This window comes from Bison bison, unplaced genomic scaffold (assembly GCF_000754665.1).
Source record: "Bison bison bison isolate TAMUID 2011002044 unplaced genomic scaffold, Bison_UMD1.0 scf7180017864452, whole genome shotgun sequence".
Lineage (NCBI taxonomy): Eukaryota > Metazoa > Chordata > Mammalia > Artiodactyla > Bovidae > Bison > Bison bison.
The window spans coordinates 6,222,026-6,232,211 of NW_011495014.1; positions in this window are offsets into that span (position 1 = coordinate 6,222,026).

The window sequence follows — 10,186 nt, forward strand, 5'->3', positions numbered from 1 at the left end:
GGAGGGAGGAGGGAGGAGGGTTCGGGATGGGGAACACATGTATACCTGTGGCGGATTCATTTTGATATTTGGCAAAACTAATACAATTATGTAAAGTTTAAAAATAAAATAAAATTAGAGAGAAAAAAAAAAAAAAGAACCCACCTGCCAATGCAGGAGATGGAAGAAACATGGGTTCTATACCTGGGTCAGGAAGATCCTGTGGAGAAGGAAATCGCAACCCACTCCAGTATTCTTGCCTGGAGAATCCTAAAGACAGAGGAGCCTGGTGGGCTACAGTCCATGGGGTCGCAAAGAGTCAGACAGGACTGAAGCGACTTAACATGCACTCACATAAAGATCAAATAAGTAGCTAGAAAGGGGAGGAAAAGCATTGACTTGATATGTGTTAATGTTTCTCAAACTTTCATGGGCCTAAAAGTCACTTTGGAGGCTAAGTAAAATTGTAGTTTGATGAGCTGTATCTCATGCCTACTGGATAGGAATCTATAGGTATGGAGGCTGGACCAGGAAATCGCATAACTGCCTTTGGTGAATTTTATGTCAGTAGTCCGGGACACAAACTATGTCCATGCAAAGTTTTAAAACTTTCTGGGATTCAATGCTAGCTTTTTTTAAATCTTAGTTTCTTTTACTTTCTATTCACATAAGAAGGTATTGTGGGATTATCAATAGACCATCACAAGTCTGTCAGCTGAGAGTGAGTGAAGTTCAAGAGAAGAGAAAAAGGTTCCTCCCTTTTCTCTTTGGACAGGAGATGGTGATAAAGCTATCCATACTTAAGCAAACTGAGGAGGGAAGTGAAAGGAATTAGATCATTTCCTGAGCAGGTAAATTTGCTATTTGAATTATCTAGGGAATTGACCTGATTTTTTTTTTCTCGTTAGTGGAGTGTTGGTCTAAATTTGTCCTCATTGCTAATGCACACCAAACATAATAAGTAGTCAGATAAATCCATTGGTCCAGAGAGCTTTTAAAACATTTGCGTTAGTCTTTCATTAGCAACAAAGTTGAATTCTATTATTAAGTTGAATTTTAGATATTGTGGAGACTTTTCATGGAAGTTGTATCATTTAAGCCTTAGTATTAAGTTCAGTACAAGATTTCTGTTCCGTGTTCATGCATAAAAGATTAAAAGCGCCCCCCCCAAAAAAAAAGCTAACAGCTTGGCTACCTGGAAATCAAGGACTAAAACCCAGGTTCCCTGACATATTGTTTAGTGTTATAGATTTGTGCTTGATTTATTTTTTCTTTAAAAAATAATTTTAAAATATTGATATGTATTAATATGAGTCTATTAGAATATTTTAAGTTGCAAGTTATAGAAAGTCTCAATCTGGCCTAAACAACAAAGGCGATTTATTGAGTCTTCAAAGCAAATGATAGTATAACTACCATTGCTTCAAAGAAGCTTGATCCTGGAACTCAAATAAGAACTTAGTATTAATATTATCCTCTATTTCCTCACCCAGCTTACCACTGTCAACTCAGTGTTGATGTCTTGCAGCACCATCTTTCTTTGTGGCCATAAAACAATGGCCAGGAACACCCAATTCAAAACTTTTCTTATCCAGTAGGAAAGAAAAAGCATTTTGCTCTTTTTGGGGGCCCATGGCAGAATTAAAATTTCGCTGGTCTGATTTGGGTCATCTATCCAGTTCCAAGGGCAGAATAGATGGTATGATGGTTTGAGTCAAGCATAGTTTACACTGGAAGTTAGTTCTCATAAGCCCATTGTTAAAAGAAAAGGATATTGTGGATATCAAAAGAATTTTGCTTATCAGTATTCTGTTTTCAAAGTCCCAATATATTTTACTGTTGATTTTTAAAATATTTGCCTGGTGAGCTGGAGGCTTGTGATAATGAAGTCAAGAGACTGAGTAACAAACTGATTAGTTTTATTGAGGAAAAACTCCATGATTCTCATAATTTAGGCCAGCATTCTGACAAAGATTTACCTTTGATAATAAAATGAACCGGGATGGAGATTGTGCATGATGCATAATAATCTTTCTTTTCTATTAACATGTAAGATGATATGGATATATAAAATATATAATAATAAAATAGGGTATATTCTGTACCACTGATCTCTTAAGGACTTGGTGGGCCATTTCTTTGGCTTTATTCCAGTCCTGCTCTCCAGAGACTTACTAGGATGAGGAAAGTTAGTTTCTTTGAAGTAGCCTTGGCACTAATTACTAGGTACACAAAAAGAATGTATCAGTGGAATAAAAATATGGAAGCAAAAGACAAATGAGGAGAATAATTTTTGTGGATCTCCTTTAGAATTCTCCTATGCCAAAAGAAAAACTCTGAAGTTAGGAAGATTTGGTTATCTTGAGAGAAATCATTCCAATTTCAGGAGCAACAGTTTACACAGAAAAAGTAAGCATTAAAGTGTTCAATGAACAAATATTTCCTAAGCAATGACTCTGTACAAAGGATTTATTTAAGCATCCTGTTAAATTACTGCAGAGGATAGATTGAGTCTGTTGCTTTTCTTTTATGTTTGATATATTTATGGGTTGAGTAGCCTCTAATCCAAAACTTGCTTTAGGAGGATATTGATTTGCTTTTTGAAAATCATAACTTCTTAACTCTCAGTTCAAGTGGTTGCCATGTATTAACCATACCTCAGTACTAGCAATGAGCCATGATCAACTCACCTGGCCAAGAACAGAATTTCTGTTTCCCTGTGCGCACTTACTGGTTCAGAGATTTACCCACACCAGATCAACAGCAATCATTTCAGGACATTTTGCTGAAGCTATTAAGAAAGGGAAACTGGTATTACTTTTTACATAAGCTACTAAGATACAGGGGCTTCTCTGATGGCTCAGTGGTAAAGAATCTGCTGGCAATGTAGGAGACATATTTTTTCCCAGGTTGAGAAGATACCCCAGAGAACGAAATGGCAACCCACTCCAGTATTCTTGCCTGGGAAATCCCATGGACAGAGGAGCCTGGTGGGTTACAGTCCATGAGGTTGCAAAAGAGTCAGACAGGACAGTGACAAAACACACACACACACACACACACACTGAGATACAGGCATCAAGCTTCTGGGGGCCACCACTGGGAACTGGCTGAGAAGTAAGCAACATGGAAAAGAGAAGAGCTGAGAGATACAAATGAAGATCTAGTTCTGATGATAACATTTGAGTGGCTGTTACCAGTGTCTGAAATGTTACTATATACTTTTCAGTTGGGCAACCTTATACATTCTCTCTTCTGTTTAAACTAGGTTGATTGTGTTTCTTACACAATTAAATAATAGATTAACATAGTTTCCAGGTTTCTAAGTATAAACCCTTGCTTGTTAAACAAATCACTGAAAGAAACTACATATAATATAAAGAGAATGCAGCAAATTATAGTGGACATTGTGTTAAACGAAATAGAAACAGTTTCTATAAGTGATTGAAATTTTCTAAGGGGTAAACTCAGTTTAACTGCAGAATTTCCCAGTAGAAAATATACACCCCTCCTATATCAAAAGGAGTCTGAGATTTCATCCCCTTCATGGAAAGACTAATGCAGAAGCAACACCTCTGTATACTTCTGTTGTTTTTCAATAAAATGTGTCTATTTCACATAGGATCCTAGTCCAGGGTCAGGAAATTTTATAGAGGTGACCTCAGCATTTGCTTTTACCTTAGCACTTCCCTGGTAGCTCAGTAGTAAAGTCTGCCAATGCAGGTGACACAGGTTTGATCCCTGATCCTGGACGATCCTACATGCTTTGGAGTGACTGAGCCCAAGTACCACAACCACTGAGCTGGTGCTCTAGAGCCCAGGAGCCACAAATACTGAGCCCGTGTGCCCAGAGCCTGTGCTCAGCAACGAGAAACCAGCGCAATGGCAACACAGGGCACTGCAACCGGAAAGTAGCCTCCGCTTACTACAACTAGAGTCAAGCCTGTGTAGCAAGGAAGACCTGGCACAGCCAAAATTAAATACATTCTCATGATTTCACCTTAAAGAGGTTAAACAGGGAATGTGAAAGCTGTAGATTTTTGGTCTAGCATGTTCATCTAAGTGACTTTCTGTTTGTGACGTTTGGAAAGTGCAAACCATGAAACAGCTGAGTGTTTTGATAACTCCTAAAATAAATGGTCAGAAACCATAAGAGGGTCCCAAACTGTGCTCTTTTAGTTTAGGTTCTAGTAGGGAAAACCATTCTTTCTTATTGAGGTAAAATGCGCGTACAACAACAAAAAACCCTTCATAGTGTATAGGTTGAGAGCTGTGATAAATGTATATACTAAATACATCATCATAACCATCACACCAGTAAAGATACAAAAAATTTTCAGTCACACCAGAACATACTCTGATAAAGGGTTCTAGTCAGACAACATCCCTTTAAACAGTCACTGTCTGATTTTTCATTTTTTCTTTATTCAATTTTTAAAATTTTTATCTTTAGTGTTTAAATCTCTGTAGAATATTTGCCTTTTCTTGAACACCATATACATGGAATAATAAGAGTATTTACTCTTTTGTGTCTTATTTTATTGCTTAACATAATGTTTTAGAAATTTACTGGTAGTTTGAGTATATTAGAAGTTCATTTTAAAATCAAGTTTATTGGGTTATGACTTACCTAAAATAACATTTCAGATTTTAATGTATAATTCAGTGAGTTTTAACAGACTTACATGGTCGTGTAACCAGCACACAAACAGTGATATAGACTATGTCCATCACCACAAACATTTCCCACATACATTTTTATTGTCAACACCTTCCCCTACCCTGAATTCCTGCCAAACACTGATCTCTTTCTGTCACTATAGCTTTGCCTTTTTTAGAATTTTATAAAAATAGATCTACAGATTGTGTAATGTTTTGTGTCTGATTTCTTTAGCTTAAAATAATGCTTTTACAATTCACTCATTTTGAAATGTATTAATTTGCTCTTTTCTTCTGCTAGATATTATATTATTGTATCTTATTATATGACTATATACCATGATTTTTTTTGACTATGGGCCAGTTGACAGATATTTTAGGCTTCTTCCAGTTTGAAACTATTAAGAATAAAGCTTCTATGAAAATTAAAGTGCAAATATTTTACAGATTTTTAGTTTCATTTTTTTTTCTATTTACACAACTGACTAGTTGTATAATGTATGGTAAATTTATATTTAACTTTATAAGAAATAAACAGGTCATTTTCCAATTTAGCTCCACGACTTTGTATTCCTGTTGGAGGAGGTCACGGAAGGGACATGACAGCTGATTGCCCTGCAAGCTGGACTCCAGCAATTTGAGGCTTCTCACCCCCTCCCCTGTCCTTGGAATGTATCAATACATTCCACCCACCATTTCCCACACTAGACACTGTCCCAAGAGCGCAGCCTTGAGAAAGCAAGGTGTTGTTGAGACCATCTGGACTGAATCTGCTGACTGAACCCCAGTAAAGCCTCTGTATAAACTTTCAGGGTTGGTGGTCTGGTGCGGAGATCTCTGCTTTGGGTTGCTAAAGGCAAGCCTCCTATGTAAATTCCCTTGCTTATTAAACGTGCCACCTAATGATCTGGAGTGGCCTGGCTTTCTTTGGCCTCAGATCCCTGCCCTCTGGACTATGGGGCCGAGTTTGCAGACCAGCAGTTCTCACTAGCCACGTGTAAGAATTCCAGTTTTTCTACCTGGTCACTAATAATACTTGGTACTGTCAGTTTGATGTGTGCCTGTGTGTGAATGTTTGGTTCATTTTAGCCATTATAAGAACTTCGGCATAGCTATCTGAAAGTGAAAATGAAGTTGCTCATTCATGTCCAACTCTTTGCGACCCCGTGGGCTGTAGCCTACCAGGCTCCTCTGTCCACGGGATTTTCCAGGCAATAGTACTGGAGTGGATTGCCATTTCCTTCTCTCTTGGGATCTTCCCAACCCAGGGATTGAACCTGGGTCTCCCGCATTGTAGACAGACGCTTTACCATCTGAGCCACTGTTTTTAATTTGTATTTCTTCAATAACATGATGTTGAACATTTTTCCGTGTGATTATTTGCTATGTATACTACTTTGATAAAGTATCTGATAAGAGATTTTGTCTATTTATATATTTTTAAGTTGTTTGTGTTTTTAAAATGCATATGTGTGTTAATCGCTCAGTCCTGACTGACTCACAGTCAGCCCACCAGGCTCCTCTCTCCAAGGGGTTCTCCAGGCAAGAATACTGGAGTGGGTTGACATTCCCTTCTCCAGGGGATCTTCCTGACCCAGGGATTGAACCTGGCTCTGCTGCATTGTAGGCAGATTCTTTACTGTCTGAGCTACCAGGGAAACCCCAGGGAAAGTGTTTATGTAAATCCAAGTTATTTATGATTTGTTTTGCAAATATCATGCTGTTTCTTTTTTTAAATAGTATATTTTAATGAGCAAAACATTTTAATTTTGATGAAGTCCTATCTATTTATTTAGTCCATGATTTGTATCCTCAGAAATATTTGCCTAATCCAGTTTTCTCCTATGGCATTTTTTTCCAGAGTATATCTTTAGCTATTAAATTTAGGTTTATTGTTCATTCTTATTCTAAATTCATAGTGGTGTAGGTAAGGCATGAGGTTCATTTTTGCGTATGGTTATCCAATTTTGTTTCAGCACCATTTGTTCAAAATGCTATTGTATTTGCTTTCTATTAGTGCTGTAACAAATTACAAGAATTTTACTAGCTTAAAATAGCACAAATTTATTATCTTATAGTTGTGGAGGTAAAAAGTCCAAAATCAGTGTTACTGAGCTAAAGGTTTTGGCAATGTTGGTTTCTTCTGGAACTTCTACTACGGGAGAATCCTTTCCTTATCTTTGTCAGATTCTAGAGGTTGCCTCGGAGAAGGCATTGGCACCCCACTCCAGTACTCTTGCCTGGAAAATTCCATGGATGGAGGAGCCTGGTAGGCTGTAGTCCATGGGGTCGCACAGAGTCGGACACGACTGAAGCGACTTAGCAGCAGCAGCAGAGGTTGCCAAGGCCCCTCTAGCTACTTCCTGCATCTTCAGAACCAGCCGTGTAGCACTGTCAAATCTACTTTACTGAGTCAGCTTCTGTCATCATGTTGCCTTCTTTCACTCTGAATCTTCTGTCTCCCTCTTGTAAGGACCCTTGTAATTACATTATACCCACCAGAATAAAATCACTGTGCATGTTCAGTTGCTCAGTTGTGTCTTGACTCTTTGCAATTCCGTGGACTATAGCCTGCAGACTCCTCTTGTCCATGGAATTTTCCAATCAAGGATATGGGAGTGGGTTGCCATTTCCTGCTCCAGGGTATCTTCCTGACCCAGGGATTGAAACTTTGCCTCCTTAATCTTCTGCATTGGCAGGCAAATTCTTTACCATTGCATCACCTGGGAAGCAAAAAAAAAAAAAAAAAAATTGTGCCCACTCAGAACAACCCAGAAAATTAAGATCTTCTTAAATGTAAGTTTTTTTTATTTTTAGATTTTTGGCTGAGTGGGGTCTTTGTTGTTTTGCATACGCTTTCTCTAGACGTGGCAAATGGGGACTACTCTTTGTTGAAGTATGCAGGCTTCTCACTGTGGTGGCATCTTGTTGTGGAGCAGACAGGCCCTAGGCACACAGGCTTCAGTAGTTCTGCTGCATGGCCTAGTTGTTTCTTGGCGTGTGAAATCCTCCTGGACCAGGGATCAAACCAGTGTCCCCTGCATTGGCAGGCAGATTCTTATCCACCACTGCTGCTACTGCTAAGTCACTTCAATCGTGTCCGACTCTGTGCGACCCCATAGACTGCAGCCCACCAAGCTCCCCCGTCCCTGGGATTCTCCAGGCAAGAACACTGGAGTGGGTTGCCATTTCCTTCTCCAATACATGAAAGTGAAAAGTGAAAGTGAAGTCGCTTAGTTGCGTCAGACCCTTAGCGATCCCATGGACTGCAGCCTACCAGGCTCCTCCATCCATGGGAGTTTCCAGGCAAGAGTACTGGAGTGGGTTTAACAACATTAGCAAAGTCCTTTTTGCCATATAAGGTTATATTTCATAGGTTTAGAGGATTAAGACACGTTCATCTTTGGGAGGAGACATTATTCAGCCTACGGTATCTATCATTTCATTCATTGAATTACTTCTGTTGTAAATCAATTGACCATATTTGTATGAGTCTGTATCTGGACTCTGTTCTCATCCAATGATCTATATATCTACCCTAATATCAATGCCACACAGTCTTAATTACTGCAGCCTGAAAGTGACTAATAAATTCCTGTACTGTGACCCCTCCAACTCTATTCTACTTTGTTGCATGTTTTGCTATTCTAGATCTCCTACGTTTATAAATGAATTTTTGAAGTGGCTTTTTAATGTCTACATTAAAGCCTATGTATCATTTGGAGGAGCATTAACAGCTTAGTAATATTAGATTTTCTGATCAGTGAACATACTGTTTAAGTCTTCTATAGTTCCCTGATCAGATATTTTATAGACTTCAGACTGTAGATTTCAATATTAGATCTAGGGGCCTTTCCAGTGGTTCAGTGGTAAAGAATCTGTCTGCAATGTACGAGATGTGGGTTCAATCCCTGGGGCAGGAAAATACCCTGGAGGAGGAAATGGCACCCCACTCCAGTATTCTTCCTTGAGAAATTCCATGGACAGAGAAGCCTGCTGGGACACAGTCCAATGGTGTTGAAAAGAGTCAGACACGACTGAGCGACTGAGCATACACAAATAGATCTAACCATATTTTGTTAAGTTTATTTCTATGTATGTCATATGTATATGATGTTAAAACAGTATTTGTTTTTACATTTAATTTCACATTGTTTGTGGCAAGCATATAGAAATACAATTGAATTTTCTACCTTTATTTTATATCTTTTAATTTTGATATAAATACATTTATTAAGTTGAGTAGGTTTTGTATATTATTTAGAATTTTCTATATTCATAATCAAATTATCTTGAATAATGACAATTAGATTGTCATTACATTCATCAATGTATTCTTTTCAATCTGAATGCTTTTTACTCTTTTCTTTGATTTATCGCTCTATTTAGAAGTTCCAGCGTTATGCCAAATCAAAATTGTGAGAGTTGGACATCCTTTCTTTGTTCCCAATCTTAGAGGATTTCATTATAAAGTTGATGCAAATGAAGTCATGCAGGTTACTCTCTTGATTCAAGATGTTCCTTTGTATTTTTTATTTACTGAGAGTTTTAAATTATGAATTTATGTTGAATTTTTTATATACCTTTTTTTGCATCTATTAATAGGATATTGCTTTTTTGTCTCTTGAGGTAAAATACAGGGTCTGGTTTTCATCTTTAAACCCCCAAATTTTGAAATTCAGCTTGCATTCCTAGGATGAACTCACTGAGTCATGATGTATTATTGTCCCTTTTATACTATTTTTTTTACTGTATGATCTTTATTATATTTAAAATCTAAAAAACAAAATCTCACAGATATAGAGAACAGATTGGTGGTTGCCAGAGGTAGGGGCTGGAGAGAGGGGAGCAAAATGAGTGAAAGGGGTTAAAAATAACAAACGTACAACTATAAAATAAGTCCCGGGGATGTAATATATAGCATGGTGACTGTAATTAATAATGTAATATGTACTTATAAGTTGCTAAGAGTAAATCTTAAAAGTTCTCATCATAAGAAAAAAATTTGCAACTATGTATGATAATGTTACTAGACTTACTTGTATGTTGAGAAATGATCACAGTATCAAATTGTGATGTACCCCAATACTGTTATGTCTGTTACCTGTCAATTATGTCTCAATTAAAAAAACTACTTTGCGTTATGATTGGCACAGAAAGCTTGCACATATTTAGTGTAAACGATGTGATGAGTTTGCCTGATTTTAAATTTTTGTACTTACTAAATTTATAAAGCTGTGCCTTGGAAGAGATCTGATATTTTCCTACTCGTTCTGTGTTTCACTGGCAATTTCCCACACTCCTGTTATCCTAAGTCTGTGGTTTTCCTCCCTCCACTGAAGGTATAAGTAACACACTGGGAGGAAAAGAGGAGTTGGCAAGTTTGTAACAATTGTATGGATGGGCTTGAGCAAGAAGCTCCAGTAAAAATCTAGAGAGGCACTACTTTGTCAACAAAGGTCTGTCTAGTCAAGGCTATGGTTTTTCCAGTGGTCATGTATGGATGTGAGAGTTGGACTATAAAGAAAGCTGAGTGCTGAAGAATTGA